General features: G+C 49.5%; 1 long non-coding RNA gene across 1 annotated transcript; it reads right to left on the reverse strand.

Moving 5' to 3' along the window:
- Nucleotides 1-5,734: 5,734 nt before the first annotated feature.
- On the reverse strand, nucleotides 5,735-15,762 carry LOC139439244 (uncharacterized). The gene is made up of 2 exons (XR_011649100.1): nucleotides 14,043-15,762; nucleotides 5,735-8,815 (listed from the first exon to the last, which is right to left on the reverse strand). It is a non-coding gene; the product is annotated as an uncharacterized lncRNA (long non-coding RNA).
- Between the last annotated feature and the right edge of the window lie 458 nt (nucleotides 15,763-16,220).

The raw sequence follows: 16,220 nt of genomic DNA on the forward strand, positions 1-16,220 counted from the left end.
CCAGTCCCACTTCTCCCCCCAGCCTTGACCCAGCCACCTTCCCTGGGGAGAGGCATGCCCGAGACTGACATGCCTGCTTGGGGATGTTCTCCAAGGCCCCTTCCAGCTCAGCTCTGTGGGTCTGTGCGGGATTGCAAAGTTAAGATAAGCATGCCCACAGCTTTGCAGATGGCCCCACAATTATGTTCACCCAAGAGAGAAAAGAGAAATTGAGGCAGGAGAGAACAGCATGAAATCCCAGAGGGAGCGGGGGCCCTGGGAACTTCCCAGTGCTTCCAGCAGTGGAGTAAAGGCAACTCTGGCTGCTGCTGCACCCCCTGGGGCCAAGCATGGGCTAGTCTCCCATTGCAAGCACTGGGAGCGAGGCAGCCCTGACCCAGCCATGCTCAAATGGGAGCCTCTGGGAAATGATGATCAGATCTGGGCTGGAAGCAGGGCCAGACCTCTGTCTTCTCCAAGCCATCTCCATCCCAAGCAGACACCCAGGACCTCCCCTTGGCTGTCTCTTCTTTCTCATCCTTTCTCTTTGCTCTTCCCTGGCCATGGCCATGAGCAGACCAGAGGCTAGCACCATTGCCTGGTTTGGGAAAGTCTCTTAAGGGGCTGAGGCTAGGGGTCCCTGCACAACTCCTGAATCTTACACCTTTCCTTTACACTCCATTCTTTTTCTCCTCTTAGCACCCTCATCTTCTGAAGCTGTTCTCTCTCTGAATAAACTAGCACTTAATCCTCCAGGGTTGGCAATGGAGGAAATTTCTCAACATGGACAAAATATGCCCAATGTCCCTGACTGTCCAGTTTTACCTTTCTCTTCAAAAATTGCCTGCTTATCGGTACTACCGCCAAAACTAGTTACAGGGTCACTCTTTCCCTCTAAACTTGGTGGCTCAAACTTGGATGCATAGCTTTCCCACCTTTCTCTAATTCCCTGTATCATGTTGGAATTTGATCTGGGACTTTACTAAAGACTCTGGGACAGCAAAAGTGAAGGAAACTGAGGGTAAAAGCCAGGTAGCAGCCTCCCGGCATCTAGTTTATCCCTCATAGCTCACAAATCCTCCACCGTGTCCTAGATTTGGGTTTGCCTCCATGAGATGGGACCACCCGTTTTTCCCCAGCCCACAACTAGATCATCTGCTCTTCTAGACACCCAGAACCAGGAGAGGAAGGTCAGAGAGGGAGCTGTGAGGGCCACTCCCTCCTTAGGTCAAGGCTCATCTTCTGGGTCTCCTGTTAGAAGACCTCCTCTTCCAGGGATCACTAGTGAAGGAACAAGAGCCTCCTCCCCCATTCAGGGACATTTCCTCCTGGCCCAGAGGTGCATCCCCCGACCCCCCAGGATAGTGGTGGTAGAATTCAACGTAGTTCATTCAACACCTCCAGCCAGCCTGGGAGACACCCTAAGGGCAGGACCCTTGGATTGGTCTTGGTGGAGGCAGGATAAGATAGTGGCTGGACGTGGCTAACCTCAGATCACCTGCATTCTAATCCTGTCTCTGCCTCATTCGAGTTGTCCTTCTGAGAGGATATCTTAACTGCTCTATGCCTCAGTTTCCTTCTTTGCAGAATATGTGTATTTATAGTGCCTATTTCAGCATGGACAGGTATTTGGGATTGCTGGGTTAATACATACAAGGCATTTGGAATGGTTTCTGCTGGTAACCATTGCCAGTGATTTATTCCGAGTGGGTCTGCTCTGTGGGTCTAATCCTTGAGTGGCCGGTGTGGCAAGATAGTGTCACCATCCATGGCACAGCAAGGCATGTTGTAATTCTTCAGAGCCTTCATATGTGCTTCTCCTTATTAGGTCCCATCCCCTCCCTGGGGTATTAGCTCCACGAGGCAAGGCTCTTGCCCATTTAATTTGCCTCTAGAGCTTCAGTACCTAAAACCATATCCAGCCCATAGTAGATGCTCAGTAATTATTTGTTGGGGGATTGAGCCCTGCGAGTGAGTCATAGCTGGTGGTATTAACTCATTTGACAGAAGAAAAATCCAAAGCTTGGAGATACAAAAACCTCTTCTAAGGTTGCATAAGGAGCCAGCAGCAGAGCTGGGATGAGACCCCAATCTCCCACCCTGCTACACCATTGCCTCTATCAAGAGTCATACCCTCAAGTAGGCTGGTGAAGGGGCTAGAAGGTGGGTTGCTGCCAGGGCCCCTGTCTAAGAGCGTTCTCAGCCTCCACTGTAGGAGTACGTGGTGGTTTCAGTTGGGACTGCGTGGAGCCTTTAGGAGGGACAGACCTGTTCCTCCAGAGTACAGAGCCCCAGGCCTGGGCAGGGGCCTGCTCGGTTCACACAGGGTCAGGGGAGTGCAGCAGCCAGCTGAGGCACACCGAGCCTCGGGGCACAGCCAGCTGAGGCACACCGAGCCTCGGGGCACAGCCAGCTGAGGCACACCAGGCCTCAAGGCACCAGTTATGGATGGCCCAAAGTATCTGCCAGCCAAGGAAAAGAGAGCATCTCTACGCTGCCAGGTGATTGCAACCCCCTTGCTATAGTTTTCTTTTTTCAGTGCAAGTAGTTTGGGGGCTGATCCCAGGAAGCACCTTGGGAAGAGGGGTGGGGATGGCGATGAGGAGGCAGAGAGCACAAGGCAGCGGGTCTCAGCAGATGACTGCTGTGGGTAGGACTGAGACCAGGGGCTCTTAGGAGACAGTGTAGACCACTCATCTGAGTTTTCCCTGCAGAGGTGGTGGATAGGGCTGGGGCAGTGGCCCACCAGCTACTGTGTCCCGTGAGCCTCCCTGCAAGGGGCACTGACTCCCTGACATTTCCAGCATGCCCAGTGTGCAGGCAGGGCAGGCTCAGGTGACTTGAAAAGGCCCCAGGTGAGAACTGCAGGTGCTGGCAGCTGGAAGTCTTGTTTTGGGGTTTGGGTACGTAGTGGGGTGCTGAGGGGACATGGGGGGCAAACCTATAGCATCTGCCACATCTTTATTGAGTGCCTACTGTGTGATGAGTCATCATCATGGTATAGCTCCCAACCCAGAAGACTAGAACCTAGTAAATTAGAGGCAGCGGGACACCCAGTGAAGCAGGAAGGGGACATTTTAGTTGCAGCAGGTTCAAGCAGGCTTCTGGAGGAAATAGCATCTGAATCTGAATGTTGAGAAGATCCAAAATCCAGACATCTTGGGGAGCAGCATTTTAGGTGCAGGACAACCAGCGAGGAAGGCCTGAGGGGATGGAGGGCAATTGTGAAGATGAAAGGAGCTGATACCTTAGAGGACTCATGGCTTTCCATACTTTTGACCCTAGTTCTGCACCAGGCCCCCAGAGCCATAAATCCACTCCCTCTTCCAAAGTCAGTCCTTGAGAGGCCCCTGATCCAGGGGTCAGGGGAAGGGTCTGGGCTCCCCCATCTGATTACTCCCACTCCTCAGAAGCCCTTTCACCTTAGACAAGGCCTTCAGCTCTGAGCCTTACTTTCCTCCTCTGCAAAATGGCAGGAAAAACAGTGCCTACCTTGTAGGATTGGGAAGCAGGTTGGGAGGCTCCCTTTCTCCCAGGCAGAGGAGAAGGGGTCCCCAGTGCATGTTAATCTTGTACCCTGCAAGGCTGTTGAATTTGTTTTTTACTCTATTTTCTTGTGAATTCTTTGGGATTGTCTATACAAAGGATCCTGTCATCTTGAACAGAGTTTTACTTCTTCCTTTTCAAATTGGATGACTTTTATTTCTTATTCTTGTCTAATTGCTCTGGCTAGAACTTCCAGTACAATGTTGAAGAACAGTAATGAATGCAGAAACCATTATCTTAGTCCTGATCTCAGAGGGAAAGCTTTCTGTCTTTCATCATTGAGTAAGATATTAGCTATGGCATTTTCATAAATGCCCTTTAGAATGCCAAGGAAGTTCCCCTCTCTTATTTTTTTCTAAATGTCTTCATCACAAACAGGTGCTGGATATTTTCAAATGTCTTTACTGTGTCAATTGAGATGACTGTATATATTTTTTTTCCTTCATTCTATTAATGCGGTGAATTTGTTTGATTGTTTTCTGTTGAATTAGCCTTGTATTTCTGGGATAAATCCTAGTTGGTCGTGGTGCATAATTATTTTAATATGCTATTGGATTCATTTTTTGTCTTTATTTTTTTAATATTACATTTAAAAAATATGAGGTCCCCATATACCCCCCATCCCCCTCATCCCACTCCTCCCCCCATAACAACAATCTCCTCCATCATCATGAGACATTCATTGCATATGGTGAATACATCTCTGAGTGGATTCATTTTGTTTTGGTTTTTGCATCTACATAAGGAAAATTAGCCTGCAATTTTCTTTTCTTTCTTTCTTTCTTTCTTTCTTTCTTTCTTTCTTTCTTTCTTTCTTTCTTTCTTTCTTTCTTTCTTTCTTTCTTTCTTTCTTTCTTTCTTTCTGTTGGTGCCAGGGATTGAGCCTAAGACCTCATACATGGGAAGCATGCACTCAAACCACTGAGCTACACCCAGTCCCCTAGTTTTCTTTTCTTGTCATATCTTTCTCTGGTTTTCTTTTTTTTTTTTTTTTTTTAATTTTAATTTTTATTTTTTTTATTATTGACTTTGTAATAATATTACATTAAAAATATATATGTGATGAGAATAACGGTAGTCACAAAATGACCTAGGAAGAGATCCCTCCTCTTCAAATTTGGAAGAGATTGAGAAAGTTTGGGTTAATTCTTCTTTTGAGTGTTTGGTCGAATCACCAATAAAGGCACCTGGTTCTGGACTTTTCTTTTGTCGGAGATTTTTGATTATTGATTCACTCTCTTGTTATAAGTCTGAAAAGTTCTTCTATTTTTTTTTTCTTGAGTCCATTTAGGTATACTGTGTGTTTCTAGATTTGACCTTTTCATCTAGGTTATCAGATTTGTTGGTGCATAATTGTTCATAGCTGTAGCAGTTTGATATGATTTGAATTCTGAAAATAGATTATTGGATTTGTAATCTGGTCTGCACCTCGGTGTGGTTACGTTATGATTAGGGTTTTGATTGGGCCGCATCATAAGGGCATTGAGATAAAAGGCATGGCAAAGGACAGAGTTGAGGGTTTTTTATGTTGGAATTTTGATGTTGGAGTTTGATACTGAAGCCTTAAGCTGGAGCCCCTTGAATTAAACTCACAGAGAAAACAGAAGAAAGCCCCAGGAAGATATGAACCTGGAGCCAAGGAAGAAGCAAGATCCTGGAAGGGAGGAATCCAAGAAACCTGAACCCTTACAGATGTCAGCAGCCATCTTGCTCCAACATGTGAAAATAGACTTTGGTGAGGGAAGTAACTTATGCTTTATGGCCTAGTATTTGTAAGGTCCTCCCCAAATAAATACCCTGTATAAACCAACCCATTTCTGACACCCCTTTGGCTGACTAATACAGAATTTGGTACCGAGGAGTGGGGAAATGCTTTTGCAATTACTTAAATGCTGGAATGGTTTTATAAATGAGTAAGGGGTATTTTTTGGAGGAATTGTGAGATGCTTGGAAAAAAAGACCTACAATGCTTTGAAGAGACTGTTGAAAGCAATGTGGATGCTAGAGAGACTTTATGATGCCTTAGAAGTAAATTGCTGAGAGTTGCTATTGTAAGTTAGCAACCCCTGCTGTGGGCTGCTATTCTAAGTTAGCAACCCACGAGGACCGGGCGGGCTTCCACAGCTCAGCGGTGAGCCCCTAGGCCAGCGCGTAGGCCTAGGTTCTCCAGGCGTGGGGGACGGGCGGTAAAAACCACGGAGACAGCCTATGAGAATGAGCTAGTCCAATTTATTGCGGAAATACACTGGATTATATAAGGTCGGGTCAAGGGAGGGGTAGGGATTGGGGCGGGTAAACTACGGGGCGGTAGTGGATAGGCGGAACTGTGCAGGCAGCTATGAGGTAGGCGGTGAAGGATAGCAACGGCTGGAAAAGGGAGATAACAAAGGCTGGGAGGAGGGGTGAAGGGAGGCAGCAACAATTGCTCCTTTTGTTTTATAAAAAAAGGGTGTGAGAGAGTAGAGGGATGGGCTATGGAGGGTGAGAGAAAAAGGGGGCAGGATTGACTGGCGATGGGCAAATGACATATCATTTGGCCAGAATGTATGCATAGCCCTTAGGGTTGGTGCGTGCCGGTGCTAGATGAAATATCTAACATGATGTTGCGCACGCTTTTTTGGGGTGGATAGCGCTGTGGCTAGCTTAACTGCAAAGAATTCTCAGACGTATAGCAATAAAGGGGGGCGGAGGGTGCACCCAAGCCCTTTACGCCGAGGGAAGCGAACCCGTACCGACGGCTAAAGTCAGAGAGCTTCACAGCAAGCAGCTTCACAGGCGGGATGTACAGTGGGAAGGGGGGTGAGGACGTGGTCGAGATTGAGGAGTGGAATTAGAGGTAGCAAGACGTTGGTAATGGATTTGCACGAAAGAGCTGAATACTGCATGGGATACAGTCTTGGCTTGATCTTTGGCAATGCTGAACACTCTCTTGATGCCCCAGGGGCCTACAGTGAGAATTAAAATGACGACAATGAGCGGACCTAGAAATGGAAGGAGGTAGGGGAGGAGGGCATGAAAAAGATTAGAAGAATAGTTTGCGTTTTCTCGTTCTTTGCGGCGCTTTTCTAGTCCTTCTTCGACCTTTTTCAGATTGTCTTCGACTAGGCTGGTGGAGTTGGCGTATATGCAGCATTCTTCTCCAAGAGCAGCGCAAAGACCTTCTTTGAGAAGGAGGAGGTCGAGGCCACGACGGTTTTGCAGGACTACTTCGGAGAGAGTTAAGAGAGTCTTTTAGATATTTGACAGCTTCGCAAAGATAGGTTATGTCTTCATCTACGGCCTGTCTGAGAGAGGAGAGGGCAGAAGACTGTGTGGTGAGGGCAGCGATGCCGGTGCCTGCCCCTGCGAGACCCAGAAGGGAAGCAACAGTTAGGGCTGCTGTGATTGGTTCTCTTTTTAGTAGGTGGAGAGAGGTTTGTTTGCGCAGCAAACGGCGGAAAAAGTCAGTGTCAGAGTGGTAGAGGACTCGAGGGGCGAGAAAGATAAGCACACAAGTTTCATTATTAGCATCGAGGGTGGCGACGTTGAGGCAGGGGGTTAGTCCAGTGGAGGTACAAAGCCATTGAGAGGTGTTATGAGGAATTAAGAATCTGGTAGTAGTGTCGGGAGAGGAGTAATTAGAGCAAACACTAAGGGAGGGGTGAGGGCCCCGACGAGAGTGAACACAGTGTCCTGTGGAGGAAACAGACTGAAAGTTTAGGGGGACAGAAGAGGCGTTCCAATTGCATCCGGCGGGATTATGTTCGGAGGATTTGCTGAAGGAGAGGTTGGTGGCGACAGGTTCATAGAGAGGAAGGGAGGGGGAGAGGCAGAGCCAACAGCTTCGAGTGAGGTTGGGGTAAGATGTGTTTAGGGAGGTGTATGAGGCATTGATTAGTTTGAAGAGGGGACTGGAGTACTGAGTAGGGGGCAAGTGAGGCTTAGGAGCATGGGAGCTGAGGGAGGCAGTGGTAAGGGGGGTACCAGGTGAGGGAGTGGACGAGGTGGAGCAGAGCAGAGGTAGAGAAGGAGGAGGAGGCAGTGCCTTAGGAAGGTTGAGAACTCGATTTGGGCCTATAGCAGAGGGACGTGTTGCAGTGGTTGCATGGCGCTTTTGTATGGTGAAGAGGCTGCCGTGGTGGTAGCCGTGTGCATATAGGCGAGCTCCCCACGTGCGGCCAGTCAACCACTGGTCATCATTGGGATTTTTGATCGAAAACGTGATGCTGGCGGCCAGGTTGGTTCGCAGGGGGGTGGTGCTTAAGAGAGAGAGATGAGAGTCTCGACTAGGAGGATTTCGCCAGCCATAGGCTATAGTTTCACAGCCCCAGGAGGGGCAGAAGAAATTTGTTGGGTCTTGGCAGCCAATGGCGGAAGCTGGGCAGATATAGAAACCAGTGGCGGATAAGACTATAGTCTCTTCACGAGTGGGGCCACGTTTTTCGCAGTTGACAAAGGAGTGCTGGTTTGCTTTTTGATACTTGGGCTGGAAGCCGGCGAGCTGACAAAAGGGCAGGGTAAAGGAGGGGGCACCTACAGTTACGTTGAAGGAGATGAGTTTGTCAAACTGAGTGAGAGTCCAGTTGAAAGGTCGGTGATTCTGATTGGCAGCGGCCGAGAGGGCGAAGAAGGCCAGGGTGCAGGGAATAGCAAGTGGATTATAAAGGGGGAGGTTGGGGGAAAGACATAACCAGCAGGAGCTTTGGGCAGAAGAGGCTAGAGACAACATGAGAATGAGGAGATGAATGAGGCGGGGGAGGGTGGGGGAGCAGGAGGCAGGGGTATGAACAGAGCGGGCTTGTCGGAGGAGTTGGAGAACTTGGCGTTCGATGGGGTCATCATCTTCAAGAGAAAGACGGCTTAGGCGGTGCAAAGAAGCGTTGTCGATGTCGTTCGCGGCGAGAGAGAGCTGGTGTGGTCCCCATGGGCGACGGTGTTGGAGTAGCAGGCTCAGATGAATGTACTTGGGGGCGCATAGTAGTCATGGGAGGAGGACCACAAGGGAGGTGAAGATGCCAATTAGAAGCAGCCAGGCGACAGCGAGGAGAAGGCGTTGGCGAAGGTTCCAATCTGTCGGGGCTGTGGCTGCGAGACAGACAGCTGAAAAGATTGTTAAGAAAATGAAAATTACAAGAAAGAAGCAGAGTAAGAGTGGGTGCGAGGGGAGCTTGAGGAGCATCTGCACTGAGAGTTCTTTTTTGATGAACTATAAGGCACGTTTTGGTGAAGGTCAGGCACTTGTCAACGGCGGGTTGCGGAGGCAGCAAAGGCTCTTCTTGTAGAGTATGCAGAGTTGGGTCCTTTGAGAGATCTGTAATGACAAAAGAAGGAGAAGAGAGCCCTCATAGAGGAGGGGCAATCAGCAGAAAGAAACTCGGAGAGAGCACTTATTTAAATATAAGCATTTCAGGGAGGGGCTGGTTGGTGCTGAATTTGAGCGAATGGGGCGACATCTGGGCCTCCGCTGTCAATGTTGTCTCTCACGGAGGGCATAGGGTACTTATCATTAAGGGGAACCTTGGGGACGGTGGCAGGCCTGATATAGCGCCCAGGAACCCAGAGTGGTTGTGGCTCAGAGTCTGGGAAGATACAAGCAAAACCTCTCCCCTGTGCTAGCAAGGGAGCTGGATCTTGCCAAAGGTTTGTGGCGGGGTCTTTCCAATGAACAAGGGGAACTTGCGAAGGTTGCCACATGGGTCCCCAATGTTTGTGGGTTGGGGAAAGTCCCTTGTCATCGAAGGTCAGGAGATTGTGATGAATAAGGCAGGCAGTGATGACGTCAGCAGGGGCTTTATGGGGGGAGGAAGCTCTTTCTTTTTGAATGAGTAGCTTGAGCTGTTGGTGAGTGCGCTCAACAATTCCTTGCCCTTGTGGATTGTAGGGGATGCCAAAATGGTGTGTGATGTGGTACATTTGTACGAAGCTGGCAAAGGTGGCACTGCGATAGGCTGGTCCATTGTCGGTTTTGAGATCCCAGGGAATTCCCATGAATAGAATGGCTTGTCGGAGTGCTTTGGTGCAATGTTTAGTGCTCTCTCCTGTGAGGGGCACGGCGTAGCACAGGTGCGAGAAAGTATCAACTGCAACATGAAGATACTTAAGGCGTCCAAAGGTGCTAACGTGTGTGACGTCAAGTTGCCAGCGGGAGTTAGGCCGTAGGCCACGGGGATTAGCTCCGCGAGGCTGCAAGGGTCCAAGAGGCAGCAAAGGTGCACATGTTTGGCAGGAACGCACAAGATGTTTACATGTTTCAATGGGGAGGTCTGGGAAGAACTTTTGAATGGATCGCGCTGAGAAGTGGAACTGAGAGTGTAGGAGCTTAGCTTGGTTGACAAAGTCTCCCAGTCTTGTTTTGTCAGTGAGGTTTTCTTGAATGGCAACTGGGCATACATGGCGGCCGGATGCTAAAGCGTCGGCGAGGGCATTTCCTTGAGCTAGCGGTCCTGGCAGGCCAGAGTGACTTCTGATATGAGCAATGAACCAGGGTTGTTGCCTTTCTTCAAGCAGTCGCTGTACAAAAGCGAGTGCTTGGTCAATAGTTAAGTCACTGGGTAGGAAAGTAGCGAGCGGGAGGCTGCGACACACTTGTAAAGTGTACAAGCTGTCTGTGAAGATGTTAAGAGGCTGGTCTGGGTAGAGATTGAGGACTGCGGCAACAGCTAAAAGTTCACCTGTTTGGACAGAAAAGTCATTAGCAAACACTAACTGTCGTGGCTCAGGTTCTCTTGGCGTATATATGACAGCAGCGAATGCCTTTTTTGAAGCATCGGTGAAAGCAGTGATGGCAAAGGGGATTGGCTTTCTTGCGGGCAGCGGACGGAACGGGTTGGAAAATGCTAATTGAGATACCCCTTGTAGTAGTGGATGATGCGGATAGTGATTGTCAAAGGAGCCACGAAAGAATTCTATTAGGCTTTGCATTTGAACATTATTCATGATGAGAGAGGTAACTTCTTTTGCATCGAAAGGCCAAACAATGGTATGTGGCGGGACGCCGTAAGTCTGTATGGAGAGAAGTACTAAGTCCGTGGCTAATGTGATCCAAGCCCTTGTGAAAGGGCAGATTTTTGGGAGTTTACTTTTTGACGTGTGCAGAAAAAGAAGAGGACCATCTTGCCATAGGAGACCCGTTGGGGTGACTGGTGTTGGCAAAACTAAGGCAAGGATTGGGAGATCGGGAGAGAATCGCTCTAGGCGGCATTGCTGGAGTGCAGCATTTACTTGTTGGATGGCTTCTTTGGCAGCTGGGGTGATGGTGATGGGACGAGCAACTGCAGCGGATGGGCTGCACTTGGTTTGCAGGAGCTCGAAGAGAGGCTGCATTTGCGCTGTTGTGATAGGGAGCGCTGATCGAAGCCAATTGATTTGTCCGCAAAGCCGTTGGAGCTCAGTCAGCGTCATGTGATCAGAAACATGGATTTGCGGGCTGGTGGGCCAAATATATTGATGAAAATGAAAGCCTAAGAACTGGAAAGGTGGCTGGGGGTTGACTTTGTCAGGTTGCACTATTAATCCAAGACTTGAGAGGTTCGTCGTAACTGCAGAGAGTAGATCATTGAGAAGTGTGTTAGAACTTGCTGCTAAAAGAAGGTCATCCATATAGTGGATGATGTATGTGTGCTCTGGATGGAACTTAGAGCGTAGTGGCTCAATGGCATGATTGACATAGAGCTGACATATAGTTGGACTGTTCCGCATGCCTTGTGGTAGTACTCGCCATTGGAATCGAAGCGCTGCGCCCTGATTGTTGGTGCGTGGGACTGTAAATGCAAATCGTGGACAGTCTTGCGGGTGAAGAGGGATAGAGAAAAAGCAGTCTTTGATATCGATGGTGGCTGCATGAAAATACTGAGGGACTGCAGTGGGATGCGGGCAACCAGGCTGAGGTGATCCCATTGGCTTAATATGTTTGTTAATTTCTCGAAGGTCATGAAGGAGGCGGAACTTGCTCGTGTTCTTTTTATTGATGACGAAGACTGGCGAATTGTAGGGACTGGTAGACGGCTCAATATGCCCTGCTTGTAGCTGTTCTTCGACGAGGGCAGAGAGAGCTTGCAGTTTATGAGTTGGCAAGGGCCACTGCTCGACCCAGATGGGCTCCTCTGTGTCCCATTCCAGAGGGATAGGGTCAGGTCTTGAGATGGGAGCAGTGGCCCCTATAAGGGGGGGGGGGGGGCGGCGCAGCTATGAAGGCTTCTGTGGTGATTCGAGCTTTTAGCTGGCTGAGTACATCTCTTCCCCACAGGATGGTTTGGACTGAAGAAAGGACGAGTGGACGAATCTGGCCTTCATGACCTTCTTGGTCGCTCCAATGCAGAGGCTGGGAGGTTTTCCAGGAGGTAGCAGCTCCCGTGGCGCCGATGACTTGAGGGCCGGTTTCGAGGGGCCAATGATTGAAGGCGGCGATTTCAAAGGGAATACAAGAGATTTCAGCACCAGAGTCTAAGAGCCCTTCAAGCCATTGTCCGTTTATTTTAAGCTCTAAGGAAGGTTTTTGGTGACGTTTGATAGGCATTGTCCACATTAAGGTTTTGGAGCTCTCTGGAGGGCCTCTTGGGGGAGGGGCTGAGGCCTGCCCCGCTGGAAGTTTAAAGGCTGGGAGATACGTTGCGATGAGCGGCAATCGCGGGCCCAGTGATACCCCTTGCCACAGCGCGGGCATGGTGTGGGGGGGCCTCTTGGTCTGTGCAGTGCTACGGCAGGGCGGGGAGCTGCCTGTTGAGGGCACTCGTGGACAAAATGACCGGGCTGACCGCATCGAAAGCAGGCAGAAGTGGAGGCAGATGAGACAGCCATGGCGGAAGCGAAGGCAGCAGTAGGTGCTTTAGTCTGTGGGTCAATATCTCGACAAGCCAATACCCATTCATGTATTGGCTTATCACGGATAGGAAGAATAACGGCCCAGAAGGGTGCAAGGCACCCATCGAGAATGAGTTCTTTTGCTAACACAAACTGAGCATCTTCGTTAGTAATTTTCCGCTGGCATGCTTCTAAAACGCGTGCGACAAATGCTGGAAAGGTTTCTTGCGAGTCTTGAAGCATTTGCGTAAATTTGGTGGACTGCTTGGTAGAAACTAAAGAGAACGATCGCTGGACAAGAGCTTTTACTCGGTGCCAAAACCCTGGATCTATGTTTATATAAGAAAGAGGGTCAGCATAGTTGTTAATTCCTGTGTAGGCGTCAGCTGGATCTTGGATACCTGCCTGGACATTTTCTACCACTTGCTTATCAACAGCTACTTGATAGTAAGCACGCCATTCAAGGAACTGGCCTGGTGGAAGGATGGAATGGGCTAGAGAAATCCAGTCATAAGGAAGAGCAAGTTGAACCCCTAACTCTTCTATTAATTGTTGGACATATGGGCTACCTATGCCATCTTCTTTAACAGCTTTGTGAAGAGTTTTAACTTCTTCGGCTGTGAAGGGAAGCCAAGTCTGAGGGCGTTGCTGTGTGGGCAGCGGGTTGAGCGGGTATAGCTGGGGGGCGGGAGAATGTGCTTCGCTAGAGGCAGGTGGGGAGCTGCTGCCATACGGTGGTGGCGAGGGATGAACGGTAGCGGGAAACAGATGAGAGAATGATGGCTTAGCAGCGTCAAGGCGGCAACAAACTGGCGGCGGGATATTTTTGGGCGCTGGACAAGATGGCGGAGTGGCGACGTCACTTCTAGGCGCCTGCCAAGATGGCGGTGTAGTTACGTCATTTTTGGGCGCCGGCCAAGATGGCGGCGAAGTCACGTCATTTCCGGGAGCCGGCCAAGATGGCGGCGAAGTCACGTCATTTCCGGGGGCCGGCCAAGATGGCGGCGAAGTCATGTCATTTCCGGGGGCCGGCCAAGATGGCGGCGAAGTCACGTCATTCCCGGGGGCCGGCCAAGATGGCGGCGAAGTCACGTCATTTCTGGGGGCAGGGCCGGAAGATGACGAGACAGGGAGGGGCGGGTAAAGGTGAGAGGAAGCGCCTTTGTTCCCGCCGGCGGGCTCGGACATAGGTGAAGAAGAAGCCGGAAGTGCGCCATTTTGGGCAGAGGTGGAAGAAGAAGGAGAAAGTACGTTATTTTGAGGAGCTACTGAAGCGGCTTCTGCGGGCCATGGGGAGTGCGGGCGGGGAGGTTCGCGCTCGAGAGCGGCAGCGAGCTGGTCAGACAGAGAATTTGGGTCGCCAGGATCATCGGGCTCATAGTCATTGGGTTGCTTGACCGATTTGTCTCGGATGGCTTCTGACAGTGCACCGAGGAGACAGGCGCGTATGGCTACTAGCGCAGGCAGCAGGCCGTGCAGAAAAGACCGCTTTTCATGCTCTATGGCGGAGGTGACTCGATCTATGAGTCGAGAGTATGTGTCTGGGCTCCAGAGCTGGCAGGTGGTGAGCCACGGATTAAAAGGGAGTAGCAGGTCCCAATATTTTTGGAGCTGTTTTAGGGAAACGCGGACTCCATTGGTATCAAGCAGGGTGGCTAAAAGCCGAACCTGAGGGGTATGGTGTGAGGAGAGAGAGGTGCCCATAGTGGGAGAAGAAAAGACGGCAATGGGGTCCCTACCTGGAGAGCTGAAATGGTCGCCAGTAGACAGCAGCAGCAGCAGCAGAGAGGGGCCGGAGGGCAGTGGAAGGAAAGGATCCCAGACGAGCCCCCTGCTGAGAGTTGCTATTGTAAGTTAGCAACCCCTGCTGTGGGCTGCTATTCTAAGTTAGCAACCCACGAGGACCGGGCGGGCTTCCACGGCTCGGCGGTGAGCCCCTAGGCCAGCGCGTAGGCCTAGGTTCTCCAGGCATGGGGGACGCGCGGTAAAAACCACAGAGACAGCCTATGAGAATGAGCTAGTCCAATTTATTGCGGAAATACACTGGATTATATAAGGTCGGGTCAAGGGAGGGGTAGGGATTGGGGCGGGTAAACTACGGGGCGGTAGTGGATAGGCGGAACTGTGCAGGCAGCTATGAGGTAGGCGGTGAAGGATAGCAACGGCTGGAAAAGGGAGATAACAAAGGCTAGGAGGAGGGGTGAAGGGAGGCAGCAACAGTAAATGATGAAACTATTATTGGAAACTGGGGGAAAGGCGATTCATGTTTTAAAGTTGCAGAGAATTTAGCAAGATTAACTCCTGGTGTTTTAAGGAAGGCATAATTTGAAAATGGTGAGCCTGGGTATTTAGCTGAAGAAACGTCCAAAGTAAACCAGGAGAATGCACCTTGGCTTATGCTTGCAGCTTACAGCAAAATGCTAGATGAGAGAGATATGCTGAGGACTGAACTGTTAGGTACAAAGAAAACAGAAACTGATTCTGGAAATTCCAAGTCTCTGGAAATCAAGCTCCCAGATGAAAGTGCCCCATTGGAGGACTTAACTAAACCTGGGACTTGTAAATCAGGATTGAAGTTGCTGTTATCTTGAAAGACTTGTAGAAAGTCTTAGTGTCTAATGGCTTTGACCCCTGCTTCCTGCATGCTAAACCAACAAGGTTTTTGGGAGAGCTGTATGAACAAAACCACTGTCAGTCTGGAATCAAAAGGACATGGAAAGGAGAGATTGAAGGAGAAACAGCTTTAAGAGGAACATCATGGAAGCTGAGATCTAGAATTAGGACATCACCTTGGGCCAAGAGAGGAACCCCACCCATGTGTACAGAGAGGGTGAGTTAGCCCCAGCAGCTGAAGAGGATAGATGTTCCCACCCAGTGTTCTGGGAGAGTTTTGCTGCCTCAGGGTACAGAGAGGATGGAGCACATTCCCCAAGGATTATGGTGGTTAAGATCAGCACCTCACAGGTCTGAGAGGGTTGGACCTGTCCCCCAAAGGTTAGGGAAGGTCAGGTGGTCAACTCATTGCTCTGCGAGGGTTGAGCCTGTATGCCAAAGGTTAGAGGGAATGTTGTCTTCACATCACTGTACTAGAGGGATTAAGACTCTAACCTAAAGATTGGATGAGGTGTGGCAACCACCCAACACTCTTGGAGGGAGAGGTCTGGAGCTTGGTTGACACCCAGATCCTTGATGAGGTGGAACCAAGAAAATAGTCATTGGACAAGCAGGTGGACAGGGTGGGTTCCCATATGGCCCTAAGAAGAAGAAACCATCATCTTAAGAATGACTCTCAGTCTGAAATGGAATGGAGGATGCCTTGTAGGTTTACTGAACTGTAGAGGACTCATGACTCATGTTTCCCTCCCAATTTCTCCATATTGTGATGAAAATGTTTATCCTTTGTACATTTGTGTATTGGAAGAAGATGAATTGTTTTGTAAGTTTCAGAAGTCTGTAGTAGACAGGACTTGGCCCCAAGACAAACTATATTTCTTTACATTGATTGTGATATGATTTAGTACTTGCATAGTTACTGATTTAAGGTTTTTTTGAATATTGTAAAGTTTTTTTTTGGAATTCAGAGGGTGGAGTGTAGCAGTTTGATATGGTTATGAATTCCAAAAATAGATATTGGATTATGTTTGTAATCTGGTCTGTACCTGGGTATGATTGGCTTTGATTGGGCCATATCACTAGTGCATTCAGTCCCCATCTCTTGGTGGGTGGGCTTCACAAATAAAAGGCATGGCAAAGGACAGAACTGAGGGTTTTTTATGTTGGAGTTTTGATGCTGGAGTTTGATGCTGAAGCCTTAAGGTGGAGCCCTGGGAAGTAAGCACACAGAGGAAACAGAAGCAAGCCCCAGGAAGAGAGGAACCCTGAGCCCAGGAAGAAGCAAGACCCTGGAAGGGAGGATC

This window comes from Dasypus novemcinctus, chromosome 6 (assembly GCF_030445035.2).
Source record: "Dasypus novemcinctus isolate mDasNov1 chromosome 6, mDasNov1.1.hap2, whole genome shotgun sequence".
NCBI lineage: Eukaryota > Metazoa > Chordata > Mammalia > Cingulata > Dasypodidae > Dasypus > Dasypus novemcinctus.